The sequence below is a fragment of the Carassius carassius genome, chromosome 34 (assembly GCF_963082965.1).
Source record: "Carassius carassius chromosome 34, fCarCar2.1, whole genome shotgun sequence".
Lineage (NCBI taxonomy): Eukaryota > Metazoa > Chordata > Actinopteri > Cypriniformes > Cyprinidae > Carassius > Carassius carassius.
In genome coordinates this window covers 14,046,577-14,055,744 of record NC_081788.1, presented here as the reverse complement: position 1 = coordinate 14,055,744, position 9,168 = coordinate 14,046,577, and the positions used below count along the sequence as shown (strand labels likewise).

The 9,168-nt window shown below is 36.8% G+C and overlaps 1 protein-coding gene across 1 annotated transcript in view; it reads right to left on the bottom strand.

Moving 5' to 3' along the window:
• The window catches only part of LOC132114442 (importin-11), a 146,488-nt gene extending 141,889 nt beyond the window's left edge, over positions 1 to 4,599 (bottom strand). Inside the window, exon 1 of the mRNA XM_059522565.1 lies at positions 4,482 to 4,599. The gene's annotated coding sequence lies outside the window, so the exon portion shown is untranslated. The remainder of the gene's footprint in view (positions 1 to 4,481) is intronic.
• Between the last annotated feature and the right edge of the window lie 4,569 nt (positions 4,600 to 9,168).

Here is a 9,168-nt window from a genome sequence, read left to right as displayed (position 1 = left end):
TGATTTTTTTTAAGGATCATGCATTGAATACCGGAGTAATGACTAATGAATATATTAGGGCTGCACGATATTTGGAAAAAATGACATTGCGATATTTTATTTTTCTGCGATATATATTGCGATATGAAATCTAATCGAATTTCTTACAAACAAAAATGGGGTGAGGACACTTACATTCTCATTTTAAATTATTTAAACATCGACACCACCGTGTCAATTGATTAATATGCGCAAGGGAGAAAGAGCAAGACAGCGCTCGTGTTGTTTGAAGACGGTGAGCGTGCGACCGGGGGCTCGCTCTCTCTCCCTCGGTCTCGCTCTCTCTCCCTCGGTCTCGCTCTCTCTCCCTCTCCCTCGGTCTCGCTCTCTCTCCCTCGGTCTCGCTCTCTCTCCCTCGGTCTCGCTCTCTCTCCCTCGGTCTCGCTCTCTCTCCCTCTCTCTCGCTCTCTCTCTCCCTCTCTCTCGCTCTCTCTCTCCCTCTCTCTCTCTCCCTCTCTCCCTCTCTCTCTCTCCCTCTGTCTCTCTCTCTCCCTCTGTCTCTCTCTCTCTTGCTCTCTCTCTCTGTCTTGCTCTCTCTCTCTCTCTCCCTCTGTCTTGCTCTCTCTCTCTCTCTCGCTCTCTCTCTCTCTCTCCCTCTGTCTCGCTCTCTCTCTCTCTCTCCCTCTGTCTCGCTCTCTCTCTCTCTCTCCCTCTGTCTAGCTCTCTCTTCCTCTGTCTCGCTCTCTCTCTCTCTCTCCCTCTGTCTCGCTCTCTCTCTCTCTCTCCCTCTGTCTAGCTCTCTCTTCCTCTGTCTCGCTCTCTCTCCCTCTCTTCCTCTGTCTCTCTCTCTCTCTCTCTCTCTCTCGAACAATTAATTTCCGCTTTAAACGATTACATAATTGTGGCATTCATAATTGCAATGGTGATTAATTGTGCAGCTCTATTGGAAAACATTAATAATACTATATTATAATAATAATATTGGAAAACATAATAATAGTCTTACCAACCCCAAACTTTTGAATGCTAGTGTAAACAGGATTCACAATTTGCTGATATTCAATTAATATTGAACATATTATTCTATAATTTGTTTCAAACATCTTGAAAAGGTAATGTTTATTATGCTTTAACAAGGCTAGTGGAATACTTTGAAACAGACATAAGAGGAACTACCACTATTGTTCAGTGACCAATTGGGCATGGCTTTCATCCAATGCTGATCAAATAGTGATATATCAAATGATTAACCAGTCAGGCTGATATATTGATCTAGTACTTTGAGGTAAAAGGCTGACAATGAACACAAACAGTCAATAACATTCTCTGTGTATGCTCTTAAAACACATCCCAACTAGGGCTGGGACAACGCGTCGAGGTCATCGATGACGTCGACGCAAAAAATACGTCGACGCAAAATATGCGCATCGATTCGTTTTTATTTCTCTAAAAAACGTTTGCAAAACGTTTACCTTATGTGCGTTGAATATACGCGATGGCCGGATCAACATTCTGTCCAACATTATATAACCAATCCAGGGGTTTTTCTGCATTGATCTTTTTTTTTGGTGGCTGTCAAAGCCTTATTTGATCGGTGAGTGACAGTGACAGGGCGCGTACGAGAGAGAGCCCCGGCTGAGCGCGCACTCACAGTCTTCAAACAACACGAGCGCTTCTTGCTCTCTCCCTCCCTTGTGCATATTAATCAAAATCATTGAACACGATAGAAAAAGGGCGAAACACCAAAGTTTCACGCGCGCTCGCGCACTCACAGTCTTCAAACTACACGAGCGCTTCTTGCTCTCTCCCTCCCTTGTGCATATTAACCAAAATCATTAGACACGATAGTAAAATGGCGGAACGCCAAAGTTTCACGTGGAGCATTTGGATTTTTTTTTCTCCATGACAGGCTGCTGGCTCCCACTGTTAATTTTTTATTTTTTTTTGTAAAAGCACTCTCTGTATTAGCTTAAAGCCTTCAAGTTTACATTTACATACTGTATTCTTTCAATTGCTCTAAACAAGTATTTTGGGTGACCTTTTTTATTGAATACTAGACATCAAGTTGTTGTTATTTTCATCTGAAAGAACTTCTTTTTTTCAGTAAGCTAGGCCCTATGTGTTCAGTAAGCTTGTTTCAGTAAGCTATGTGTTTTCAAGGCTTCAAGGTTTTATTGAATGCTATCTCTATACAAGTGCAAAGTAATGCATTCTTAGTCAGTCTTTTATTTTGTAATTTTAAGAGCAATAAAAATATATTGCAATGTTAAGGAATTGATGTTTTTTTCATTCAGATATGTAAATCAACATGTATAAATTGTTAGTAGTCAATTAATGGGGAGATAATCGAAATCAAATCGGTCTGAAAAATTAATCGTTAGATTAATCGATGCATCGAAAAATAATCGCTAGATTGATCGTTTAAAAAATAATCGTTTATCCCAGCCCTAATCCCAACATCTGAAGATACTTCAGAATCACATCACTGAAGCCATGTCAGCTTTAAATGACTGACAGATTACACATGGACTGACTAGAATGTAACATGAAAGTGTTTGCTGATCTTAAATCAGCCTCAAAAACAAAACATTGTGCATTATACCCAAATACAGTCATGGCCAAAACTTTAGGAAGTGACCTAAATTTTGTGTTTCGCAAAGTTTGCTGCTTGCGTTTTGGTGTTCATTCACATGGTTTATAAATTGTTTCTAAATTATACTGTAGAGTGATCAGATGCATTCGAAAATAATTGCTAAAAGCTTGGCCAAAGAATTTCACTGTTTTTTGATCCTGACACAAAGTTACCAGCTAAAATTAACTGACTAATTTTATCAGCAGCACATGTGAAAGTGTGAATGGGTACTAGTCAAGTGAAATCACGATCATACTAATTAGATTGTAAGAGCAGACTGGTTGATATAAAAGAAGGGGAAGAAGCACTTCCAATCACAATATTTATCTCCAAAGAAACAGTGCAGCCTAATAAAGCAATCATGGCTTCGCATTGAAATGGCCTCACATGCAAGGAAATTGCTACAAAGAATATTGAATCTAAAAGAACCATTTTCTGGATAATCAAGAACTTCAAGAAGAGGAGTCCCAGATTGTCCAGCAAGCATCAGGACTTTCTCCTCCTCAGGAGTCAGCTACAGTATCGTGTCTCCAGCAGTGCAGAGCTTGCTCAGGAATAGCAGCAGGTTTATCCAAAGCGACTTACAGTGCATTCAGGCTATCAAATTTTACCTATCATGTGATGAAGCTCTTGATTGTTTGGAGAAGAAAAGGTGAATGCTGCCATGAGTCCTGTGATGTGTCAACAGTGAAGTATCCTGACACAATCCATGTGTGGGGTTGCTTTTCAACCAAGGGAGGGGTCTCCCTCATAATTCTGCCCAAAAACACTGCCAGGAATAAAGAATGGTATCAAAACATCCTGCAAGAGTGCCTTCTTCCAATGATCCATGAGCAGCTTGATCTGTGAATTTTCCAGCATGATGGAGCACCATGTCACAAAGCAAGAGTGATTAAGAAGTGGCTTGAAGATCTTTAGATTAAAATTTCAGTGGCCAGGCAACTCCCAGGATCTCAATCCCACAGAGAACCTGTGGTCAGTCCTCAAAAGGCAGGAGTGGACAAGCAGAAGCCCACAAATTGCAATCAACTCCGAGAACTAATAAGGTAAAAAAGGATCGCCTTCAGTCAGAAGCTAATATCTAGTATGCCAGACCGATTTACAGAGGTTATGAATAACAAGGGTCGCCATGTAAATATTGACTGATACTTTTTTGCCAATAAAAACCTTTAAAGCTTATGATATGCTTGTCATTGTTTTTGCAGTATTCCATAGAAACATGGACTAATCTACAAATACTGAAGCAGCTAACTTTCCAAAACACAACATTTGTGTCACTGCCAGCCACGACCGTATCATCAACCTTCAACATAAGGCAACACCACAGCACTAGTGGACAGATCTAGAACAATACATGCCCACGTGCATGTGAACATCTGTATTACGCATTCATAACTGTAGCTGCACAATCATGAATGTCTTCGAGCTTCTTCTCGGCCTGCTGTTGTATGAAAGCATTGAACTGTCCACATTAGACATGATCTGTGAAATAGAGGACGGCGCATGTGTAACATGAAGTCGTTACGGTCTCATAATAACGGCAAGATTTTACGAAAACATGCCAATTATTTTTATCATCATACTGCCAAATCTGTCTGCGCCCATCTGCTACAAATAACGTCTAAATGAAGCTTATTATGATCAGTCCTTCGAAATGTGAATTAATCCCAGTGATATGAAATATCCACATTTCAACAAAAGGAGAGAAACGTCTAGCATGTAACTGTTAGCTTGGTGGCTAAAGAAAAACTACTGTCACGCATGTTGGCCTACGGAGCAAATTGAAGTATTTAACATTAAAAACTACTTCAGATGGATAAGTTTTGAGGCACCAAAACATCCCTTAAAGCTGCTGTTCGTGTTGACGTACCTTCCGCAAATATGTCAATGCCGGGTGAGATCAAAAAACAGCTCGCGTTCGGCTCTAAACACAGCGCGCACGTTGTAAGAATGGCGCCATCCACAGTGCATTCTGTCGCGCTAAAATTACGTAATCACATAGCCAAACGTTCATTTAAAGTTTTGAGGGGTTTTTTTTCACAAACAAATGTTTCTTAAGAAAATAACCACAGTTATAGATTTCTTATGTTAAGTTACTAAAAATAATAGTAATAAATGTACTATAAGAAATATGATCTTTCATTTTTGTATTTATTTTTGTTCCTCGTTTTGTAATATTTAGAAAAGTTACATTGTGCAAAAAATATTATAGCTACTTGTTTAATATAATTTTGATGGAATTGTTCTGATTTCTAAAATGTGTTAGAACTATTGTTTTTATATTAATTTTAAAAAAAAGTATATATATATATATATATATATATATATATATATATATATATATATATATATATATATATATATAGTATGTATATATAGTCTTTTTGAATGTTTGAGTGTGTGAGCCTGTGTTTGAGTGTGTCAGTAAGTTTGTGAGTTTGAGTGTGTGTGTGTGTGTGTTTGTTTGTTTGTGTGTGTGTGTGTGTGTGTGTCCATTTCCAGATCCAGGTTTGTGTGTCTGTGTGTGAGCAAAATTTGCAACAAGAAGTCTGTGGAGCAGTCATAGCATAGAAAGTGTAGCAATGGCATAGCAATAGCAATGTCTTTAAAGGGATAGTTCACCCAAAAATTAAAATTCTATCATCGTTTACTCACCCTATATATATATATATATATTGTGTGTGTGTGTGATTCTAAGCTCCTGTTATAACTCTAAGCTCCTGAGTATGTTTGTAATTTGAATGCCATCTTGTTGAAATATCTTTGGGCTTAAAAAAATAAAGTGTTGATCATCTGAGAAAAAGGTTGGTATTTTGAATCATTTTTGTGAATTAAATATGAAAAATACGGTATTTAGAAGGCGTTTAATATAAATAATGTTTACTTGGCCTCGGAATTTCTCAACAAATTAATGTATTTAAGTTTCCCTGCTGTTTGTAGACTTTTAAAAGTATTTGATAAATAAAAAAAGAATATATAAAACCCCGTCAAAAGAAAATGAAAGAAAATAATGAAAAGGCGTGATTTTATGATTGGTGATAATGAGATTGTTGATGTTGTGAGTTGATTATACAAAAATGATAATTACAATTTATTATTTTGTTAATACCCCTGTGATCATTTTGTAAATACGTCTGTTTTTGCGTTTAGACGTTTATGATTCTTTTGAGGTTGTGCAAATATTTTTTAGGATGTTTTTAATTTTAGGTTATTTAGACTTTTAGCCGTTTATTTATCCATAACATTAAGTTAGATTGAAATTTATATATATATATACAAATACATATAATGTCATAAGTAATAAATATACATGTTTTTTTTTTACATTTTCAAGCTTATTTTGCATTGCACTGATCATTCTTTATTATTAATAACAATGATTCTTGAAACTATGCTGTATTGTATAAGATTGAGAATAATTAAATTATACATTAATGTAATTGCATTTATTGTCCAGCAGGGGACGACAAACCACAATTCTTAATTCTGCACAGCTTGTAAAGCGGTTTCTCGTTAAAACCAACCAAGGACACTGAACTCAATTCACCCATTGGGTGTGTGGTTAGGGTTGTAGTCTTCCATAGTCCGGCTATTTACAATATAACAGACTGTGTGTGGGTGGTCTGAGGCTGTGCTTGGCTCAAAGAGACTGACTGAAAATCTGTTCTGTGTCAAAACCAGTTTCAAAATGATAGTACTTTGCAAAGAACATCAGATTGAATATTAGTGAAAAGCAAAGTGGATCACACAATGAAACCAGATTCAGAAAGGTACTTGTGTTATTAAAGAATAACATTTGCAGCCTGGAATTGACCTTTTTCAGGGCATCATTTTGCTTCTAATCATAAAATCACACTGTGAGTTTGTCAAATAGGCCTACTAACTAAATTAATTATTTGAAATATTTTATATACCAACATTTTAGTATATTTATTGAAATCAAATTAATGTCAAATAGGCTACAAAATTATTTATCTATATTATTTTGTTATTAAGGACATATCAACTGGCAGTCATTGGAATATTAGCAAATGAAATAAAGTGTGACCAACTAAATTTTGATGATTATTATTATACTTTCAGAATATTACACAGCTCTAAAACTTCTACCTACAGTACATTTTGATATTGTTTTAGAACTATATTTTTAATAAAAAAGTGCCTTTTTTTTAACAAGTCCTGGTTCATTTCTGACACTGGTTGAAAGATGACAATGTGATAAACCACAAACTGCTAATGGTATTTTTAAAAAATTTTTTTACAGAAATTGGGGAAAGTCCAACCCTGTGTGGATTCATAACTAAAGTCACGGCATCACGGCAAAGACATTCTGTCTTATTCATGGTTAAGGGCTTAGAATACCTTAGGCTTTGTTCAGTTTGATGTTGCCTAGATGCATAGGCTACTACGCATGTGCCAGTATGCTGTTTAATGAGCAAGATGGTGGGTTTTTCAAGCTAAGTGGTCAGCATTGAGCTCGCCAATGTGGCTGGTCCGAGGACGGTTCATGGCAACTGCGCAAGAATGTCCAGGTTCAGCAGAATTTACTGTGAGAAAGCAAATGCTGCCCAGCAGACTAAGAACTGATGAGATCAAATTCAGCTCAGCAATAATCTAACTCCGTTTCAGGGACGCCAGCCTCTGCTGACAGCAGACACGTGTTTCTTCTTCCATAAACCGACCGGTTTGTAAATCAAAGCTGCGCACTCCATAGTGGTTGAATGTCATTGAACTCAAGTAACCCAGTTCAAGGTAAGACCATAGCTCTCTCAGCCAATCAGAATCAAGGCAGAATCATGCCGCTGCTGTGAACCAATCAACGGAGTGCTTTAGTTATTACTTTGCAAATACTATTTTAAGAGGTCTAGTTCACACCCCAAAAAAAAAAAAACATAAAACAAACGGTTAACATCCGAGGTGCTTTAAGCCACCTCTCATTTTTTATTTCTTTCATCGCTTCACTTTTCTTTCATTCTTCCTTCTCACTTTACAGTGGGGGTGTTGTGTATTGATTAAACAAAGCAACACATGCCACCTTTACTCTCATATTCTTTATCCATCTGTCTGTCTGTCTGTCTCTCTTTCTGTCTGTCTGTCAGCACTTCAGAATAGGCCACACTGTACACTGTTCTGCAATGAAATCTCCAAAAACAATAAAACACTTGTATGTATTCATGCATTCCCATTCCAGCAACTGCAAAATAGTCTCCTTCTAACAGAGCTTGAGAAATCTGCAGTTTCCACGACCGTTTACAGATGACAGAGCTTGCTGTAACCCCGTAGTTTCACTGTCCCGCCACTCCAGGGTGATAAGGGGCAATTTCACTATGATGTCTGTGGGAAAAGTCTACCTTCAGTGGGATTTACTTCCTTTTGATTTACAGTAAAGAAAAGAGGAGTCATAAGACAATGATTTTACCCCCATCATCGCTCGTCTGGGAATACATTCTGCATTGAATGTGATTCATTTCTGCATAGAAACAAAAGTTGGAATTACTAACCCTAATGGGATTCAACAGCTGTAGTCATTTAAGTTCTCAGAAATGGTCTCTAGTAAAATTTGACTCAGCTGAATGATTTTCTTTGCTCTCTGTAGTGTTAGGTATATATATATATATATATATATATATTTTTTTTTTTTTTTTGAGTTGCTTACTAGTATTTCTGAATACTACTGAGTACACTTTTCCCGAACTCTCAAATATATATACACACAGTACTTTTCATTAATTTTTCTTTCAACTTTTTTTGAACTGACAAAATCATTCAGAAAAAGGGGATTTTTTAACCTCTACCTTGCTAAAAGGTCATTTGTAGGTGGATGTATCAGTTTGCTTGGAAGTGACACAGGAATCCTAAAGAAACCAAAGGTGTTAATCATATAAATTTCCAGATATACTTCTACATCAAAGTTGGGCATATGCCACAAAGTCTGACAAACAAAACTTTTTAAGTAAGAAACCTATTGCTTCAGAAACTGAAACTTAACCATTGTGTGTGTGTGTGTGTGTGTGTGTGTGTGTGTGTGTGTGTGTGTGTGAATACCTTTGCTTGAAAAGTGTGCAGCTATATTTCTTCAGTTTTTCCGTAATCGCTTAATTCTCAATTGAGATTTTTATCCACCCTGAAAACAATGTTAAGATGTCTGAACAATTACTTTCTTGTTCATATCAGATTTTAATTTCTTCTTGATTTAAGCAAATTGCATGTGTTTTGGCCCATGTGTGCAAAACAGTAAATACGACTGACTACAACTTGCACAAGAACTAAATGCTTGATGATCAAAACAGTTTCTCAGACTCTTCACAACTTCCAAACCATTCCATTTAGTTTCAGAAACAGTCATGTATATTGCATATTCCCTAAATATCTGATATGGAATGTTTGTAATGTCTGCTAAATTGGCAAATGGCCTGCCATTGTAATGAAATAGCAATCGAATCACAATCATTCCAATTAAACAATCAACAATCAACAATCAACAATCAAGTTTGGAAGCATATATATGGAATTTGCCAACCACAATCACAACCAATTTTGAACAGAGGAACATCACA